Raw genomic sequence first — 16,185 nt, forward strand, 5'->3', positions numbered from 1 at the left:
CTTATTTTCATCTTACAACGATAAAATACTCTGACAAAAGCAACTTGAGTGAGAGAGGATTTACTTTAGCTCCCAATTCAAGATGCAGACCATCTTAGCAGGGAGGTCAAGGCAGCAAGATCTTGAAAAGCCAGTGACATTGCAGCTTCAGTCAAGCAGAGAGAGGAGGGTGCCTTCCCAACTCATTTTCTCCTGTTTACTCTGTCCAGGGTCTATTGCTGAGGGAAGAAAATCACCCACTGTAGACAGGTCTTCCAACTTCAATTATGCAGTCAAGATAATCCCCCACAGGCATGCCCAGAGGCCTGTCTCCCAGGTGATCCTAGATTCTGTCAAGTTGACAATTAACATGAAGCATCACACCAATTAAGGTAGATTTAATTATTTAAAAGATGAGAAAACGGAAACCCAGAGACAGCAATTTGCCTATGCTTATCTTCACCATCTGAAAGGCAAGATTTACACCAAATCTGTCTGACTCCAAACTGGGGATATTTTCCCAGTAGCCCAGAAATTCTCCAGGAGTTCTCTCTGACATCTGTAGCGTACATATCTGAATTTTGAACATCCATACTTGTTTGGCGTTTTCTTCTTTTTTTAAAGATTTTTTTACAACAGTTTTTGTTCATGACATAACACAGTATCATCATTGACTTTTCAAAGTTTTGTGCTTTGTGTGACTATTAAATTTTTTCCTGGAGATATTAGATACTGATAGATTTACCTACTGAATTTTATGTAAAATAATTGAAGTTATAAAAATATCTAAAATATCAGGCACTTCACTCTCATCATTATGAATTTTACACGCTAATAAATGCAATTTCCAATTATCTTCTATGCCATACTCTGCCGCCTCCATGTCCTATATCCTTTCTCTTAGCAGCTCATTTCATCTGCTACTTTCAGTTGACAAAAGTGACCTGAACACCTGGCTGTCACTCTCACATGCTTACCAGCATCATTTCATATCTCTCTCCTGTTTCTCCTTTTTACCCCTATCCCTGTGGTCCAGGTCTCAGTCCTATGCCCTCTGGCCCAGAACTTCATAACCAAAATACCTACCGCCTGTTTCTTGCTCTGGCATCTCTTTGTTTGCTGGCACCTTTTTAGTAGTGTTGTTCCACTGTGGTGGTTTAAATAAGGGTGCCCCCCACCATTGGCTCCTATATTTGAATGTTTAGTAATCAGGGAGTGGCACTGTTTGAGAAAGGTTAGAAAGTGTGTGGTATTGTTGAAGAAAGTGTGCCGTTGGAGATGGGTTTTGAGATTTCATAAACTCATGCAAGCTCTCTCTTTCTCTCTACCTATACATCAGGATGTAGCTCTCAGCTGTAGCTCAAGTGCCTGGCTGCATATTGCCATGCTTCTCACTATGTCGACAATGGACTGAGCCTCTGATACTGGAGTCAAGCACTTAATTAAATGCTTTCTTTCATAGTAGTTGCTGTGGTAATGATGTCTCTTCACAGATATAGAACAATGTCTAAAATGGAAGTTGGTATTAAGGAGTGGAGTACTGGTGTGATAGGTCTGACCTCACTGCTTGTTGGAGGAATGTAGTCTTGGGGACTTTGGGTAGGGAAAGCAGTTGAATGCTTTAATCAGGGCTTAATGGGTCATACTAGTAAAAGCATGGAAGAGAGGTGGTACTGAGAGAATGCAAATTATAGAGCTCGGCTCAAGAAGTTTCAGAGAAGAATATTAATAAGTAAACTATAGAGACTACTCTTGTGTTATTTTGGTGAAGACTGTGGCTACCTTTTCCCCTTATCCTAAAAGTCTGCCTGAGGAGAAATTGAAGTTTTGGACTAATGGCTTTGGCAAAAGAGATTTCACAACAACATAGTATTGACTCTGTCATGCAGTTATTAGTAGTTAGTCTTCTGCAGGTCTATAATGAAAGGGAGCAAACTAGGCAAAGGGAAATACGAAGTGTGTAGCTTGAAGGGAAATGGGGCACCAGGAAGTGTAGTGGAGCTAATTCAGTGCTCAGGTAGATAGCAAATTTCAAGAAAAGCCTGATTGCTAAATGGAATAAAGCGAGTGATGACCTCAAGCTAAGATCCCACCCAGCTAAGCTTCCAACTTACTTTCTCTGAAAAGAAAGTAAAGAAAAGCTTGAGCAGTAAAGCAAATGATCAACAATAGAAAGCTGGTGTAGATGGAACTGAAGAAGGGCACCATGTTCCAGCCTCAGCAAGCAGCAGAAAATGGCAGTTTTGGCTACATGATTCTGACTTTAGAGTTAAGGACACAAGAAAGAGGCTTGTGGAATCTCCCTTTGTGGCTAAGGAAAGGAAAGTCACTGAGGCCAGGTGTGTGTCACAGATATCCCTATGTGGAGGCCAAGAAAGGCCATTGCATGAAGCTATGAAGGTAAAGCGTTGAAGAATCCAAAATGTTGGAGGTACCAGAGTCATGGAATACCTGACAAGAAGAGCTATTAACAGGGTTGGAATCAGCCCCAAAGAGAGAACTGTGTTGCACTCAACAAAGCTGAAAGGAGCTGGAGATCTGAAGAGTGCTTTGGCGACAGACATGGAGGTACAGAATTCAGAGTTTTCCCTGCTGGCTCAGTCTTGTTTTGGTCCAATATTTCCTCACTGTGCTTTCTTTCCTCCCTTCTGGAACAGTAATGTATATTGTATGCTGTTGTATGTTAGAAGTGTGTGATGTGCTTTCATTTTGATTTTACAGCTACAAGATTGCTTTGAGTCTCAGAAGAGACCTTTGGACTTTTGAAGTTAGACTAAATGTATTTAACATTATGGTATAGTTATACACCTAATGGAGTCAGAAAATGGAATGTGGTGGTTCAGGTCAAAATGGTCCCTACAGGCTCATATATGTGAATGCTTAGTCATCAGTGAGTGAGGGATACTATTTAAGAAGGGTTAGGAGGTCTTGTTGGAGTAGGTGTGGACTTGTTGGAGGAAGGTTGTCACTGGAGGTGGGCTTTGAGATTTCAAAGGTCCATGCCAGACCCAGCACCTCTCTCTCTCTCTCTCTCTCTCTCTCTCTCTCTCTCTCTCTCTCTCTCTCTCTCTCTCTCTCTCTCTCTCTCTCTCTCTCTCTCTCTCTTCACTTACAGATCAGAATGTAGCTCTCAGCTACTGCTGCAGTGACTGTCTGGTCCACTGCACTTTCCACTCTGATGACAATGAACAAAACATCTGAAACTGAAAGCAAGCCCCCAACTAAATGTTTCTGTCAGAACAGTTGCCTTGGTGTCTCTTCACAGCAACAGAACAGTGACTCAAACATCCATATAACTTAAATAACTTCTAGGATCCACATGTCTTCAGGTTTCTGCTCTATTTCTTTTCTTCACAGCTTACAGCCCCCCAAAATTAACAGTAAGTCTTGCATCCTCGCCTTGTATCTTGTAGGATCGTTGCCTCCACCTCTTCTCCTCTGGCCTTGTTCATATCACAAAATGCCTCCTTCTAGGAACTGCAGTAGACGTGTTACAGGCCTCTTTGGAACTTGAACTCTTAGCCATGTTTACACAGGTAATTACTGTCTCTTTAAGACGAGCTCATCCTTACAGCTCATGGAACTACTTGTAGGGCTCTCTGATACATCCTTGGCCTCCTGTGACAATTTTCTCTTCTGGATCCTTCTCTTTCCTGACCACAAAGTGTGAACCCCCATGAGTTTCCTCAGGCTCTTTTCTCCTTGCACCATATGCTTTCTTATGGTGACATCACATATATTTCATGACTTCTTATCCGTCTGGCCAACACTTACCTTATCATAATCCCAGAAATATATGAGTTCCAGACTGATTCACATATTTATTTGCCGGTCTGTTATCTCTGTGGACGACACTGCTATTTCAAAACTCAGAAAGTTCAAAGTTGAATGAAGCATCTCTCCACGCCCCCTTACATATTTTCTCTCAGTAAACATGTTCGATGAAGCTCGCCCACCTGGCTTCTCCATCTGTTCTTCCATACTCCCTTCAGCTCCCAATCCACAACCACATAGGCTTATTTCCAACTGGAAGATGTTTTTCCCATTCTTTCATCCACATCAAGAGATTACTATTTGTAATGTGTCTAGCTATAGTATTTCCATCCTCAATTTTACTCTCATTCCTTGGCTGATTTAATTCCTAAATATACTTCATGTTTCAATGAAAATATCTTTTCACCCTGAAGATTTCCTAGCCCTTTATTTTATATTTACTTTATTTCCACTAACCCCGCAGTTCTGAAAATGAATTTAAAATTGTTTGTTCTTTATATATCTTATTCACTAGCCTGAAACTCTGAGTAGTGGTTGGCCTAGGTTTACCTTTTTTTTTAAACTGCCAACATTTTCCATGCAAATCCAAATGTATGGATGGATATGTGAATAGCTCTGCTCATATGCATAGGGTCGCATTGTGCGCAATTTGTATCCTGCTTTTGGCACTTGACAACTTTTTCAACACTGGTGATATCATACTTGTCTGCCAGCTACGGTCAGTCCCACTGTATTCTTCAGTCATCATCTTTAACAACAAGCCCATGGACACACACCCTTCAAATCGCTTTATTTGAAGACAAAGCTCTAAAGGCAAAAACTTTAAGACTGTGAGTACTAGTGGAAAAAAAAAAACAGTGGATTATAACCTTTGTTTTCACAGACTTTTCTAGCATTTATCTGCCTCAACAGCACCCATCGCAAGGAGAAATTTGATGGTGAGAGCTTTATCCTGAAGCATACAAGTCCTGACAAGTTCCCAATAACAAATGCTGGGTGATACACAAATGGCTTCCAGCTTTTCATCTACACTGTCAACACTGAGTGTTTGCTTGGCAAGCATGTGGTCTCTGGGAAAGCAAAAGAGTGAATGAAAATTGCAAGAGCCAATAGGTGCTTCGGGTGCTTGTGCCAGCTGCAGATAACTAGAGTACACTGATTTGTGTTTATCTTAACCATCATATAACCACCTCTACTGTTCAGGTAAGGTCTTCCACCCTACTTATAAACCTATGATCATCCTGCCCTTGATAAGATTTTGGGGGGTTTTATGTTTTTCCTAATCTTCTCCAAGCTTAGCTTTCAGGATTTGTTATGAAGAAAAACTAAATAACTATATATTTATTTAACAAATTCCTTAATCAGTAAAGCTTTGCATTTCCAACCTTCTACTACTACAAAATGGACCACTGACAAAGTCAATAGAACTTCTGGGTCAAAGATTATATTATGTCTATATGCACACATATACATATATGGATAGAAATAACTCCACCATATTTTTCATGGATGTTTGTTTGTATTTTTGTTTCAATAAATTTATGTTTCTCTTGTGCCCTATGATGATGTGACACTCCAATTTCTGGGGTTTTTTTTTTCTTTATTTATCTTGGTTGCCTGAATTCTGTCAATTTTTTTTCAAGCACTCAAAAGTTCTCTAGTGCTTACAACTGTATTTGTCTAATGGTTATGTGCTTGACAATGCCTTTTTGCTCCTATAGCAACCAAATATAATGTTTATTAGAATACTGTATTGCATCATGTATAGCATAGTATAGTGATGGCATGCAAAGAGACAGATGCAGCAATGGGAAGAGAGAGCCCAGAAGTACATTCAGTACATGGAAAAGTTAAATATTCTATAAAAGCAACATTCTATTCATGAAAAAGAGTGTGACATGACAGGCTGCGCAACTGAAAAATATCAGGTTGGTCTTTTAGCTAGTACTACCTTCAAAAACCAATTCCAATAAATTAAAGTCTGAAACAAAACTGAAAATAACACAAATTCCACAACATACATCAAAGACCATAGTTATAGCTAGTGTAGGCACTTTATAGTTGAGGCAGAAAACCTGGGGGCTTTCAAGACTTTATAAGTACATTTAAAAACAATCAAAGACTCAAAAAGATGGCCATAAATGGGGCTGAGAGACGTATCAGCAGTTAAGAGCCCTTTCCTGATCTTGGAGAAAACCTGGGATTAGTTCCTAGCACCCACACCGTGGCTTACAACCATTCACAATTCCAGTTCCAGGGAGTCTGATATCCTCTTCTGGCCTCTGAGGGTACCAGACACACACATGATATACATACATTCAGTCAAAACACTCTTCACTCACTAAAATAAATAAATCTAAAAGAAATTCAAGATACCATCAATGATAAGACTCTCCGAAATACAGATCAAGAATAGTGGATTCATGTTCATGTTAGAGAAATAACTCCTTGTAAGGAGACAAAGTGTATAGTTTGAATCAGCCATGTTTTGTGTGCCTGTTCCTCAGCTGATAGTATTATTGAGGAAGGAACCTTTCAAAGGTAATGCTGGCTGACAGCTATGGTTCCTCCTGGGAAGCCACAGCTAAGACCCAGTGCCTGGCTCTCCCATTGCTCTCTCTGCTCCTCCTTCTGTCCATCCTGCAGACACACACTTCCATCACTAATGCTGAGTGGCTCCACCATTTCTGCTCTGCCATAAAGGACTGAATCCCTCAGAAATCATGAGCCAAAATAGATTTCCCTTTAAGTTGTTTGTTAGCTATTCTGTTACAAAAAAACTAAAACAGAAATGGATAAAGGGTGTGTTATACATTTACATATGAATATGTATAGATGTATGAATTTGTATAATCACACAGTAGCCCATTCAAATAGTCAAAAAACATGAGAGCTACTCCAAATCACTCTAATACAGAGAAATGTAAAGTAAAAAATAATCTAATTCAAGTGAATACTCACAAAATTGTTGGGGCAGAGCATCAGCTCAGCAGCCACCTCTTTCCCTGTCCTATCTTGTGAGGTTTCTACTCTCTCTGCTCACCCAGCGCCCTAGCCCAGAAGTGCAAGCACAACACAGTAAGGAACATGCTCTATTCCTGAACTGGGTACTCTTAATTTACTTGCGCCTCTCACTTTCCCTATGTTTTATGTGCACTTATACAGATAAATGCACATATTTCACTGTATCACTGTAAATATATTTTGCTGCTAATTCAGTTAGTGGAAAAAAGATAATTCAATTATAAATAGAGATCAGTTTAAAATTGCTTACTGAAGAGATCCCTGTAATTTCACAGCTAATGAGGTGTACTGTTACCCATATACTTCTTTTAAAAAACTATCAAAATTTACTATGTTTTTTAGAATTGAATAGACCACAGTCATCTCAGAACTATTTGAATGAAGATGGTATTCTATAACTAGCTTAGGAAAACTAGTTTAATTTCAGTATTTTTAAACTTTTAAAATTTTCTTTTAAGATTAAGAAAGATACCTACCCCTTTCAAGGATTAAAAATAGATCTAATCAACATTCTGAAAATGGAAATATTACAGGCTTGTAAACTAGGTGGTTGGGCACTGATTTACACACTTTATAGAGTTAATTAAAATGAATGTAAAACAATTTGACTTTTAAAATCCACTCTACTTTAGGACAGCATGGAACAAACATGAAGACAATGTACAAAAACATGTAAAATTTACTAAATCTGTACAAGCCCATGGGACCATGTCTGTCTTTTGTAAACATTACATCTTCAGGTTTATCTACAAATGTTTCTATCAATCCCTAAGTGTGTGACTTTATCCCTTGCCTATCTTTGTCCTCAGTCTACCTTCTTCTTCCATTCTTGTCCTTGTGAGGGAGACTTAAAGAAAACAAACATTAACACAGGTAAGATCCAGAAGGTCACATTAATGAACATACGACCATCACTTTGTCTGAGAAATGTTCACTGCTTCTTCATCCCCCCCCCAATCTGCACATAAAGAAATTCTGCTTGCATCATACTTGCATTCAAATGTTAATTAATTCAGCTTGAAAGGAATATATGAAGAAAGGCTGATGTCTCCCTTATTTTTTCTTTCCTAGAGAGTTAGAGGCCAGGGATGCCAAAGAAAACAGTTATATTTACAACTACTTAGAGTTCATACAAGAAATGATATTTTGTTTCTCTTAGTTTCAACCAGCTTAGTTCAGATATCTATCTGATTAAGGACAGAAAGAATAATTATTCTTTATGTTACTAGCTTAAAACCAAAAAATTATTATTTATAGTTAATATATTGCAACACAACATATTTTTTAAAAGTTAATGATATGACTGTGAATATAGTAATTGGTAACAGTAACCATATCTCTGTGCTTCTAGTCCAGTCTAAGGGAACCTGAAATTTAATGTCAGCTTTAGTTTGCATACTTTATTTGAAAATTTAGATTTGACCACCATTTCTGGTACCTGCAACATGAAGGTACCACCTTCTGCAGCTACTCACGAGTTACTTACAAAATGTCTAAAAAGTGTGCATTTTAGTCACTTGCAAGCTGTGTTCTTTAGTGATGTGATCAGAATTTACATAGGGATAAAAAAATTATTTTGAAATGACAACAAATGTCTAATACCTAAAATATTACCTTCCGTTCACACCACAATACCATCTGTATTCTCCTCCTCCTGGCATCAACATAAGTATTCAAAAGCAGTCACAACAGAACTAAACATGTTACTCATATTGCAAGGGGCTACTATAGGACATAGCAGTAAGTACTAGACAGACTTAAAGAACACTTGCTGTACTTCCAGGTGCCATGTTTGATCCCCAGGACCCACAGTGGGGCTCCCAATAGTCTGGAGCTCCAGTCTCAGGGAATCCAATGCCTTCTTCTGGCCTCTGAGGGCCCTGCATGCATGTGGTGCTCAGACATACATGCAGGTGAAACACACTACCCATAAAATAAAGAAAAATAGCATTAAAAAGAGAATTAGTAATTATATCAAAGATAGGCTGTGTTTGATGGGACTCGCACTCTGTGACGAGGTGTGTGCATAACTTGTACAAGGCTATGAGTTTGATTCTCAGCATCACCAAAACCAAGAAATTAAAAGTATATTTTTACAAGAACAGAGTAAGATTTCATCTGGGCCCCAGAAAATATTTTTCTTTCTTTTTTTTAACCAAAGGGTAACCCTGGTGCTCCATGAATCCAAGATCCTCTTGCCTCACCTCCTAACCACTGTGGCAACAGGCATGCACTACCATGCCCTTGCCCATCTCCCCAGAATATCATTTTAGCTCTGAGTAATCAAACAGTGAATAAAGTTGCCTAGGGAAGTAATTAGACCAGAGTCCTTGCTCATTCGGGACCAAGAAAGTATCCACTGATGACGCTTAAATTGTATAAAATCAGATATCATTTTGTGGTTGCCATTGTTCTACATTAAGGATGCATTTTTGTGACATAAATTTTCACTGGTTTTCTATTTAAGACCAGAAATTTCTTGCTACATATTGAGCCCTCTGATTTATGCACATCTGCTCATAATGCTTCTATAATGCGTCTTCATATGTGCAGCAGCTCATAATTAATGAGAAAAAATGTCCTAAAGTCTCAGAACTACAACAGTCATATGTTATAAGGAAATGTATTAATTTAACAGTATTTCCACATTTGTGTGAGTGATTCATGAAAGTATCAGAAAGAACTATTTAAACAACCCATAAAATATCTGTAAATAACAAGAGAACAACAGATATGTACTGGTAGAAATCGAGAAAGTTGGAACTATGCAGAAAATCGTCCTTTAAAGAAATTTTCATGTGCATTATTAGCATCTTAAAATTGGATTTGCCATGTTTGTTATTAAAAACAGAACATAAATTTGTGATTTTACTTGTTCAGAAGGAATAATGCACTCTGCTGTGTCTGATATATATTGACATGTCATTTTAAATATTTATGCAAAGAAAGCAGGAACTGTACACATTTGCTCAGTCTCTCTGCTTGACCTCTGACATAACACCATTTCTTGACTTAGAGCCATCGATTCTAAAAGTATATGAACTCATTAGGAAGGTATAGCCTACTGAGCTTAAATCATGGGTCCTAAAGGCCAGCGTTCTAGATTCAGAACCACCTTTTAGGTGAAGCTGAAATGTAAAAATGCACATGCTACAAGCATGAATTTCTTATACTTTCATTTCAAACACTGTTGGCTTCTTCCATGTATAAAAGCTAGGCTCATTACTGAGTTGCTATAATTTAACTAACAGAACCTTCATAATATTTCTAAATATAAAATGGAAAGCAGGAAAATTGTAGCCTTGATTCTAGAAAAAAAAACAGTTTTGACATATTTTCTAAGTTTATATTCTAATGTGTTCATCTAATAGAAAGAACATAAAACTCCCATTTAGTAATTTAAAACAAAATATAAGAAGAGAGACAAATAAAGAGACACAAATTCATCCAATGAAAGCCCATCTCTAGAATTTTAGATTATAAATAGGGGGTATTCACCATAGTAGTTAATTATCACCCAGCTGCAAAATAGTACATCTCCAAAACTAAATGTTTTCCATCCTTTTGAAACAAGACAAATATTAGTGATGGCTGACATAAACGGCCTTTGCTCCATTTAACATTTAATCAAGTAGTTAATATTAAAACTGGAGACAGAAAAGATGTGTTGAAAGCAGTTACTTGTATATTGAGATTTGCAGAAAAACTACATATGGTTTCCATTGTTCCATAGCCAACATTTTGGAATTTCTTACAGAATGATATATTTACATTTTTCAAAACTGAAAATGTCTGCCTTCTTATTGAAGTTTGCCATATGTCAAAACACTTCAAAAGCTAAATGTTTTACATACTAAGGGGAAAACTGACTAATTTATAATATATATAAGATTAACCAGAGAAAACTTAAGCATGTCAAAAGCAGTGTTATAGCTGTCAGTTAATTAATACTTGAGTAATCCTTGATAAATCATAACGAAAGTTTTAATTTATGTAACTCTACGAAGCATGTCAGTAATAATCTCAGACAGTTTGCTAGCTCAGTCATTTGTTTGCAAAAGTTATTAAAGTAAGTGTATTTTAACCAATATAAAGACACTAAATATGAACCTTCATATTTCTTTAATTAATATAGTCAGCAAACACAATGACCTCAGAGTTTAAATCATAAAAGTCCACTGTTTACATGGAATCTCCTTTAACTTCCTTAAAAAACTAGTCATCAGCATGCTTTCTCAGCTTGTATGCATAGAAATGGCTCCCCAAGCCCCTGAAAGCAAATATCATTAAGCACAGCTCACCTTCATCAGTGAGATGACAGAAGCATCAGAAACTTCAGCCCGTGTCCGAAAGCAACATGAGTCAACTTACTGTGTGTGCAGACACTTGCCTCTTCTGTAGTCGTGCTGTGGCAAGCATAATATCCATTGAACACATGGATGGGGAACTGCAAAACGTACCTAGGGAAAAAACAGCTAATGACAAAGAGCAGGTGAGTGAATACTTCAAACTCAAATATATACCAATCAGCAAGTATGAATAGCATCTCTCCCAAGAGAGGAATGAAAATGACTTAGATGGTTTGCATGGCTTGCATAATTAGTTATCATGACTAAAAGTTTATGAATAGATCTAACTAACAAGTATTTTATCAAGATTTGGCAAATAAAGTTGAGAGAGAAATTTCTGAAAAGTGACAAAGTCATGGGCAGTAATGACGGAGGCTTATTAAACACATTCCACTGCTGATAAAGTGGTTGACTCAAGAGAGCTGAAGAGCTATCAGAGAAAGGAGAGCAGATGTTCTGTGTTTTGACTTGGTGAAGCATTTGATGCACGGTTTCACGAAAAGTGACACAAAGATGAATCCAAATTGGCTTGGATCTGATCAGTGAAACACAGATTGAAAGAAAACTGCTTGAAAATCAGTAAACAGAAAATCATAACAAATGGCCATATATTCATTTGGGGTAGAGAGCTGCCACTAAACTGGGATTGGATCTGGTTTTGGTTAATGGTTTTATCAGTAGTTTTTTAAATAAACATTTTAAAAAGAATTTTCAAATACAACTGCATAGGGAGAGCGTGCCTACAGAATTGAAACCAACAGCTTTTCAAAGAGAAGACTTCAGTACACCGGAAATAACGGGGATTTTTCACAGATAAAAATTCACTTCAGAAATTAAGATTGTGACCGTAAGAATAACAGACATTTTACTGTAAGATGCCAGAACTTACAGTGCAAGTAAACATTGTCATCTTGAAGTCACCTTGAGAAACCCAACGGTCCAGCAACAGTTACTGTTCAGGATGTTTGGGGAGTTCATCTTTAAAATTGCCTTAAGCAAATCAGTGCCAGGAAACTTTAGTACTCTCTATGACCCATATAAGAAATATGTCTTATCACAAACTGCTCTACTAAATTTTTTCTATATTTTATTTGTAATAAAAATTATGTTTCCTAGCTTCTTCATCAGACAATGCCAAATAGCCTTTGGCTAGCTCCAAACCTAAACTCAAAATTTGATACATTTTTATCTCAAAAAGTTCTCAAAAAGTTGATACATTTGTATCAACTAAATTTAGGAAATACAGCACACCATAAAAAATATGGTTTCCACACAAAAATTGTACTGCATGCTTGTCCCTAACATGAGACTCTTGGGGTACTATAGAAACTAAGCAATGATCCTTGCTCTCATGGCATGCACACTCAAACATGTGACTAGTCATAGGACAGGATAATGGTGCTCTTGTAGATATATATGCTGAGAATTTTACAACAGCACACAGGGGATCTGGCTGGCTCAGCTTGAGAATGCATAGGAAGAAAATCCAGAACTGAAATTTGAGCTGAAACATCCAGAGGAACTAGAGAGACCCAAGAAATGATGCTCTAGCAGAAACAAAATTTTGTAACTGTCTAGTACTTGGGATCTGACATTAGCTCCCTAAAGGAGGGAAGAAGTGTTGGTCAGCCTCAGTTAACGAAACAGGAGAGCTTTAGTGCAATCAACAAGAACATCCTAAAGTTTAATTACGAGCAACAAAGAGCTTGAGTTCAAATCTCCAAGCACTTCGAAGGTTCTGAAAAGTAAGAGTTCCTTACAATGTGCACATCTATGATTGGAAGAATAGAACTAGGAGTTAGCAGAGAAATAAAAGGTTTGTGGAAGGAGAAACTGGACTATGGGAAGTACTTACATGGCTATTATCACGTGTCAGCCTCCACCACTCCACTAATGGCCCTTACAGTGGTAAGGTCCCTGTGGTCAGTTTTGGGGCCTTATTACCTCTCACTTGATACATTGTTTTTTTTTTCTCAATTGACTTCCAGTAAAGCCTGTTCTCTCGGTTTCCCCATGCCTTATCCAGTCTTCTCTAGCTTCTGTCTGCTCTCTTCAAGCTCTTCTTGATGCAGCACCCCAGGGCCCCATTCCTCATCTCTTTTTCCTTTCTCTCTGCTGACTCTCTGAGTTACACTACACCTCACAGCAGTGAGTACCTTCTAAATAACTCATAAACAATTCAAGTGAACACCTGTGTGAAAATAGGTACCAGTGTGGACATCTGTACCTACTGGGATGTTTCAAGGCAGTCCAAGAAATTACAGGGAGTTACAAAAATTATTAGCCAGAATCTGTGGTGCACGATTGGAATCCCAGCATTCAGGGAATGCTGGGACTGAAGCAGAAAGAATGCTAAACATTTGAGTCCATCCTGGTCTACTTGGTGAGTTAGAGAGCACCCTGGGCTAGATAGGAAGATTCCATTTCAAACAATAGAACAAACTTGTGATTCTCAACATATAAGAATATAAAGTAAATCTAGGATGGTAAAGGAACGATATCTGTAACAGCACATGAGAGTCAAATAAACAGGAAAATATTGGGATTTGGATATGATTTCCAAGATGTCAGTAAAATATTTAGCAAGCTATGAAAGGAAAAGTAGTACTAGAGAGATGATTCAGTGGTTAAGAGTACTAAATGCTCTTGCAGAGGACCTGGGTTCAATTTCCAGCACACAGAAGCTCACAACTCTCTATAGCTTCAGGCCACGGGATCCAATGCCTTTATTTGACTTCCACAAGCATGCATGTGGTATACATTCATACATGCAGCTAAAACACTCATACACATAAAATAAAAGTAAATTAATTATTTAGCTGGGTATGATTGCAGCATTGGGAGACAAAGGCAGGTAGATTTCTATGACCTCAAGGCCAGTCTGGTCTACCCAGTGAGTTCCAGGAGAGCCAGGGTTACATAGTCAGACCCTGTCTTGTAAAACAAACAAACAGAATAATGAATAAAAAAAGATAAGAAGAAAAATTCAATACAATGAAGACAAGTATGATATATATATATATATATATATATATTTCTTTACATACATACATATGCATACATATATGTGATTATAAACACTCAGCTAAGCCGAAGAGGTGACACAGGTTAAGAGCACTGGCTGTTCTTCCAGAGAACCCAGGTTCAATTCCCAGTATCTACACAGTAACTAGCAGCTGTCTGTAACTCAAATTCCAGGGGATCCAACAACCTCGCACAGACACACATACAGGCAAAACCAATAAAATAAATTGTTTTAAATAAATAAATGCTCAGTTATAAGTAGAAGACAAAAAAGCACTATTGAATAATACTGAAAAAGTATTTCTGAGTAGTCCTGAAAAAAGCAAGTACTGCTGAGTAGTGCTGTCTCTTTAAGTAGAAGTTAACTCTTAGCTCATTTCCTGTGCTCCCAGAAGAAGGCTCAACACTAGGTACTGCTCACCTTCTAGAGCCAATCCACCATTTTCCCAGTAGACACTCATGATGCCTGTCCTCCTTTACTGTCTTAGCTGCTAGAACCTGACGTACAGTACTTGCTCAGATGCTCACCAAGAGCCTGGAATTTCATCTGTATAATTATGTTTCCCTGCTCGGACTTAGGCATATATTTTTATTGTTTCATTTAGCTTTCTAAGTATCTTTGGCAAACATTGAACTAAAGGCTTTGGGCATGCAAAGCATGAACTATACCATTGCGATGTAGTCCCCAGCCTCTCTCCATAGATTTAAAGGAAAGTTTAATGAATGATTTTACATACACACACACATGCGTGTGTGTGTGCATGCATGTACGTGCCTCTCTCTCTCTGTGTGTGTATGTGTGTGTGTGTGTGGCCCCTGAGACACTAATGTCTTCTGTGGAGCAAGCAAATGCTTCCCAGATCATTTCACGGATTATTCTTTATTAAAGAACACTTACAGCATGGAATATTTAGATGCCATACAACTGGATGTACAGGAGTCTCCAATATTTATCCTTCTTGGTTGGCCCCTTTTCTCTATTATTTCTGCATTTGCAACTTGCCATGCCTCCCATTCCCATCTCATGTCAACCAGACCTTCTGTTTGCTTAGACTCTCAAGGATGCCAGAGTTTCAGGGGAGGTCAGGAAAGGGGAGTCTGGCAGATTGGAGAGGAAAGGTGAGAAGGCCCTTAAGGCAGTGATACCTGTGTGGTCGTGCGCAGCCAGACTCCTGGAATGAGTGCCTCAAAAGAAAGGACAGAGGCTTGCCTGTGTGATGTGTGACGTGGGAAGCCTCTCAAGATGAAAGCGTGAGAGCCAGTCATAAAGTGGGCAGGAAAGGGAAAATCCCTCACTGTTCCCCTAAGCACGGAAGAGCTGGCAAGGGGAAATCATGTGGGGGTGCTGTTTGGTTGACTTTTCTCCTTTTTTATTAGCTCTCACTTCAAGCTGTTGAAAAGCATAGTCCTTGCACCCACTGAACTACTGTTTTTCTCTCTGGGCTCCTGGTTTGGTGGGATGAGAAGACTGGGGTGGGAGGGAGGTGGCAAGAAGCTGTGGAGTGGAAGAAAAATACACCCACTTAACTAACAGCATCACTAATCTCAAAGTTCTACACACTGTCCTGCCATGCCTACTGGACTAGAGTCCACAGTAGCCCTGGTAAACAGAGTTCATGGTATAGATGAAGTCAGTCCTGTCTACAGTTGCACAGCTTTGTCACCAAGACAACTGCAAACATTCTAGAAATGAATTTCCACTCCGCCTGTCAGGGCCTATTTATTCTAATTTCCCACCCTGATCTTGGAAAACTACAAAAAGGACCAATTACCCTCTGAGTTGGTCAGAGCCTCATTTGTACTCAATGAGGAATCACACATGGGCACACAACTCACCAACAGCACACTGGTGCTGACTATTAACCCAGATCAATAGTCTCAACAGAAAAGGTCAAAGGTCCATCGGGCTCTGGGAACCCCAGACCACATTACTCTCCACCTTGACCAGCTTGACAGACAAGCTCAATTGCACCGGCTGTTCCCTTTCAGTGGGTTAGCAAAGAACTTTAGAGCTTGATGCTAGCGTTCCTTCCTT

Source organism: Grammomys surdaster, unplaced genomic scaffold (assembly GCF_004785775.1).
Source record: "Grammomys surdaster isolate TR1022 unplaced genomic scaffold, NIH_TR_1.0 139, whole genome shotgun sequence".
Lineage (NCBI taxonomy): Eukaryota > Metazoa > Chordata > Mammalia > Rodentia > Muridae > Grammomys > Grammomys surdaster.